The sequence below is a fragment of the Nicotiana sylvestris genome, chromosome 6, assembly GCF_000393655.2.
Source record: "Nicotiana sylvestris chromosome 6, ASM39365v2, whole genome shotgun sequence".
Classification (NCBI taxonomy): domain Eukaryota; kingdom Viridiplantae; phylum Streptophyta; class Magnoliopsida; order Solanales; family Solanaceae; genus Nicotiana; species Nicotiana sylvestris.
Window position 1 is genome coordinate 52,385,305 of NC_091062.1, and position 6,000 is coordinate 52,391,304.

A 6,000-nucleotide genomic window follows, 5' to 3' on the forward strand; every position below is an offset into this window, starting at 1 on the left:
GCCAGCACAGGGGCAGTAGTTAAGGCTGCATTCAGTTTCTCAAAACTTGCAATAGCACTTTGATTCCACTGAAAATTTTCCTTTTTAACCAAATCATGAAGGGGCCTAGCAAATGGTGTCATAGTCTTGAATAAACCTTATATAGTAGCCAGTCAACCCAAGAAATTCCCTTAGTGCTTTGATTGTGTTTGGTTGAGGCCAGCTTAGGACAACTTCCACTTTGAGCCTATCCATGGACACCCCCTCCTCAGAAATAACATGACCTAAATAATCTATCTTTGTCACCCCAAAATCACACTTGCTCTTCTTCACATATAGTGTATTGGTTCTCAAAATATCAAAAGTAGCTTCTAAATGCTTTAAGTGATCAGACCATGAAGAACTGTAGATAAGTATATCATCAAAGAAAACTAAGATGAATTTCCTAAGGTGAATGTGCAATATATGGTTCATGAGGCTTTGAAATGTGAAAGGTTTATTAGTTAAACCAAAAGGCATAACTAGGAATTCATAATGGCCATGATGTGTTCTAAATGCAGTTTTGTGTATATCAGCTTCAAACATCCTAATTTGATAGTAGCCAGACCTAAGGTCCAACTTGGAAAAGTACCTTGCTCCATGCAATTTATTCAGTAATTCTTCAATGATTGGGATGAGAAACTTGTCTTTGATTGTGCAATTGTTCAGCTCCCTGTAGTCTACACACAACTTCCAGGTCCCATTCTTTTTTTAACCATTACAATGGGTGAAGAATAAGGACTAGTACTGCTTCTGATAATACCAGTAGCTAACATCTCATCCACCATCTTCTCTATTTCATCATTCTGAACCGCAGGATATCTATAGGGTCAAATGTGCACTGGTGAAGTTACCTCCTTCGGAACTATTTTGTGATCATGAGTTCTAGAAGGTGGTAGCTCAGTAGGAGTCTCAAACAAATCATTGTACTTCTTCAGTATCCCCTGCAATTCCTGGTTATCCATATCCTCAACAACCTCTCCTCCCATAGCACATAGGCTAGCTCCTATTGTCTGCTTCTCTTGCGCAAACAGTCCCATTGAAATCATGCAAAGCTCAACAGGTTTGGCTAACAGTTTGTCCATTCTTCTTAAAGCAATCACCTTCACAGCATGAGGTTGGATTCCTTTGAGAGATACCTTTCTTCCATTAAAGTTGAACTCCATATTGAGTTTCTTAAAATTCCACACGATATCACCCAAGGTGATTAACCATTAGGTGCCCAACACAATACAACACCCTCTAATAGGTAATATCAATATCTCTGAGTTGAAAGCCACTCCTTGCATCCTCCACTCCAGGTTCTTGCAAATGTAATGGCTCTGCACCTTGCTACCATCAACAACTGATACATTAAATGGAGCAATAGCAGTCATCAAATACCCCAGCTTGTTGGCAATATTGATGTCCAGAAAATTATGTGTGCTCCCAGTATCAATAAGAACCTGTACAACCTTAACTTTGACAGAAACTGTCACCCTCATAGTTCTAAAATCATGAATTCCACTTATAGCATGCATTGACACAAGAGGCAAAATGGATCCATCTTCATCTGTTTCTAACCCCTGGGCCATTATTGTTAAAAGTTCAGTTGCATCCAACATTACCTCCTCTTCTAATTCAACTAGATCCTGTTGTTCCTCTACCTCCATGTAGAATAAATGCCTCTTATTTTTGCACACATGCCCAAATGTATATTTTTCATTACAGTTAAAGCATAAACCCTTACTCTTTCTTTCCTCCATCTCAGCAGGGGTTAATAATTTGGGTTTATTGTATGTTATTTTGGGATTTCCCACAGGAGTGGGAATAACTTTGTGCGACAGACTAGGTTTGGTATAGGGGATATTTTGGTTTAATGAGTTTGGAAATTTGGGAGTGTTTCTGGGAGTAGGCAATATAGATGCAGAGGTGAAGACCTCCTTCTGCACAACTAAAGTCTGCTCCTGTATCCGAGCCAAACTAATAGCCTTAGCTAGGGTTCTAGGACCTAACATTTTAACTGGCAGTCCAATCTCAGATTTTAACCCTCTGATGAAACAAATGACTACATAATCTTCAGATAACTCGACTCTAGTAAGTAATTCATCAAAATGATCAACTTAATCTTGCATTGAACTCACTTGTCTAAAGTCCTTCAGATCTCCTATAGGATCATCAAACAATTCCGATCCAAATCTGGCATATAAGCACCTAAGATATTCACTCAGTCATGCGATGCTTCATAAAAGACTGGTGCCATTGAAGGGCCCTGCCTTCAAGTTTGCAAGAAGCAAGTTTCACCTTCGAACTTTCAGGAGTTCCATCGACATCAAAGAATTGCTCAAACTAGTATAGCCAATCCTTCATCCCATCTCCATTAAATTTTGGAAATTCAACTTGATAACCCCTAGTTAGCAATTGGTAATCGTCATTCCTGGTTTGCACAACTGCTGGAACTTGATCTGCAACTGTGGCTTCTCCCGACGACTGTGCATCACCTTCCATGGTCAAATTGCCTAATATCATTTTTCTGATTTCCTCCATAGCCTGCGCCACCCTTGCATCCATCATCTGCCTCAAATCAAAAACAGAACTGACCACAGTATCCATGGAACCTTTGAGATTATCGACCTCTTTTCTCAATTCCTATATCCATGTGTTCTGATCCCCCATTGATTGGTCTAAGAATAGAGTGTTCTGATATCAATGATACAATTCCAGTACTTCGCGATATAAATTTGGAAAGAACTTGAGTGTTCCTAAAGAGTAAAGCAAGGAATTACTCTTGAACAGTCCACTCGAGCTGGTAAACCGAGATGAATTTAGAGAGAAGAGAGAGAGTTTGATTATCTTCCAAATAACAGAATGAAAACTGTGAACGAAATAGAAAGAATAACTTGTGTTCTCATTCCAAGAGGTGAGCAATATAAATACATGTACATCATATGCTAACTAAGGAAAGAAATAAAAGAGATTCCTACAAATCTGCTATTTATGTACACTACTAAGAAAGAGTCTACATTCATTCTATAATAAGTGTCTAGATTCATCCTATAATAAGTGTCTAGATTCATTCTATAACACTCCCCCTCAAACTGGAGCATATGTGTTGATCATGCCCAGCTTGTTATAAAGGTAACCAATTCGAGTACCATTCAATGCTTTAGTGAACAAATCAGCTAGTTTCTCTCCTGTCTTCACGTAAGCAGTGGAAATCAAGTTCTCTTGAATTTTCTCACGAATAAAATGACAGTCAACTTCAATATGATTGGTTCTTTCATGATACACTGGATTTGAGGCAATATGGAGCGCAGCTTGATTGTCACACCAGAGCTTTGATGGAGTAGGATGCTTCAACCCTATTTCAGTTAAAAGATGGTGTATCCACATTATCTCACATGTTGATTGTGCCAAGCTCTATACTCTGATTCTGCACTGGACCGAGATACAACATTTTGTTTCTTACTTCTCCATGATATCAAGTTTCCACCAACAAATACACAGTAACCAGTAGTAGATCTTCTGTCAATCTTGGATCCAGCCCAATCTGCATCTGCAAAACAATCAATGCAGGAATGCCCATGGTTGCTATATAATATGCCAAATCCAGGAGCTCCTTTTAAGTAACATAAGATCTGCTCCAAAGCCTCCCAATGTTTGATTGTGGGTGTGGACATGAATTGGCTAACCATACTTACTGCAAAAGCAATATCTGGACGAGTCACAGTGAGATAGTTTAATCTCCCAACTAACCTCCTGTATCTATACGGATCATTAAATGGCTCGCCATCATCTTTCATATGATGCAAATTAGGAACCACTGGAGTACTGCAAGGTTTGGAAGCCAACTTACCAATTTCTGCCAGTAAGTCAAGAATATACTTTCGCTGAGATAGAAAAATCCCCTTCTTGCTTCTAGTTACTTCTACTCCCAAGAAATATTTCAGTTGTCCCAAGTCTTTTGTATGAAACTTAGTATGCAAGAAAGACTTGAGAGAAGAGATTCCTGCATAGTCACTTCCTGTAATCACAATGTCATCAACATATACAACAAGAAAAATAGATCCAGCTGTTGATTGCCCGTAGAAGACTGAATGATTACATTTGCTCTTTTTTAGCCCAAATTCTTGAACTACCTCACTAAATTTACCAAACCAAGCTCGAGGACTCTGCTTCAAGCCATATAAGGACTTCTTTAAATGACAGACCTTTCCATACTCCCCCTCAGCAACAAAACCTGGTGGTTGCTCCATATACACCTCTTCATGAAGATCACCATGAAGAAATGCATTCTTAATATCCAATTGATGCAAAGGCCAATTCTCAAAAGCTGCTAGAGAAATGAACAAGCGGACATAAGTAAGTTTGGTAACCGGAGAGAATGTGTCTGAATAATCCACTCCATAAGTCTGAGCATACCCTTTGGCCACAAGTCTGGCCTTAAGTCTTGCCACAGAGCCATCTGGATTAACTTTGACCGTGAAGACCCATTTGCATCCCACTGCTTTCTTTCCACTAGGTAAATTCACTAAATCCCAAGTATGGTTTTCCTCTAAGGCATGTATTTTCTCAAGTATTGCTTTAGACCATCCAGGATTATTCAAAGCCTCTTTCATCGCTTTGGGTATAGAAATGGAGTCTAGAGACGCAATCAAAGATCTAGACGCGGGGGATAAGTGGTCGTAGGAAACAAAATTAGCAATAGAATATGTGGATTTGCAAGTACGTGTACCTTTGCGTAAAGCAATGGGAAGGTCAAGGTCTTCTGGAGGATCAGGCGTAAGAGGAACAGATAATGAAGGAACTAGGGCAAGAGACGAATCATTTGTCTCTCGCCTGCGTGAGTAAACTTGAACAATTGGTGGTCTTGCTAACATAGTTGGAGCAGGTGTTAAAGGCACAATAGTCGGTTGGTGCTCGATAGAAGAGCTAGGAGAAGAAGGAACATCATCTGATTGTTCTGTCAAAGTACGGGTAACCTGATATACTAGCCACTCATTTTCATCCCCCTGACTTGTAGTGGCGGGAGGTGCATAGAAGAATGGTATAGTCTCTGAAAACACCACATCAATTGACACCAGATATTTGCCAAGTTCAGTAGAATAACACTGATACCCCTTCTGAAGGCAAGAATAACCAAGAAAAACACACGTCAATGCCTTGGGATCCAACTTGGTAACAGATGGTCGGACATCTCGAACATAACATGTGCTTCCAAACACCTTAGGTTCCACAGGAAATAATGACTTATTTGGAAAAAGAATACTGTAAGGCATATTACCTCCAAGCACAGTAGATGGCATGCGATTAATCAAAAAGCAAGCCGTCGAGACCGCATCAGCCCAGAACTGTTTAGGAACTTCCATTTGGAATAGAAGTGCCCGAGCTGTCTCAAGTAGATGCTTATTCTTCCTTTCAGCAACTCCATTTTGAGAGGGTGTAGCAATACATGAAGACTGATATAGTACACCATGTTGTCTCATGTAGGACTGAAATAACTCTGACATGTATTCTTTAGCATTATCACTCCTTAGAATACGTACCGAAGCATTGAATTGAGTTTTGACTTCAGCACAAAAGGCAGAAAAGTGAGTAAACACTTCAGAGCGACTCTTCATAAAGTAAATCCAAGTCATTCGGGAAAAATCATCTACAAAAGTGACAAAATACTTATGCCTAGTTTTAGAAACAACAAGACATGGTCCCCAAACATTAGAATGAACTAACTCAAAAGCTGACTCAACTCGCTTGTTAACCCTTGGACCTAACGAGATGCGATGATGTTTTGCAAATCGACATGACTCACAATCCAATGAAGAAATATTCTGAAATTGAGGACAGAGCTTCTTCAACAAAGGTAAAGAGAGATGCCCCAATCGACAATGTGCTTCAAAAGGAGACACGATACTAGAGCATGCAATAGACTGTGGCTTTCATTCATCAAGGATATAGAGATCACCAGATAAATACCCTTTACCAATAATTTGCTTCGTCGTAAGA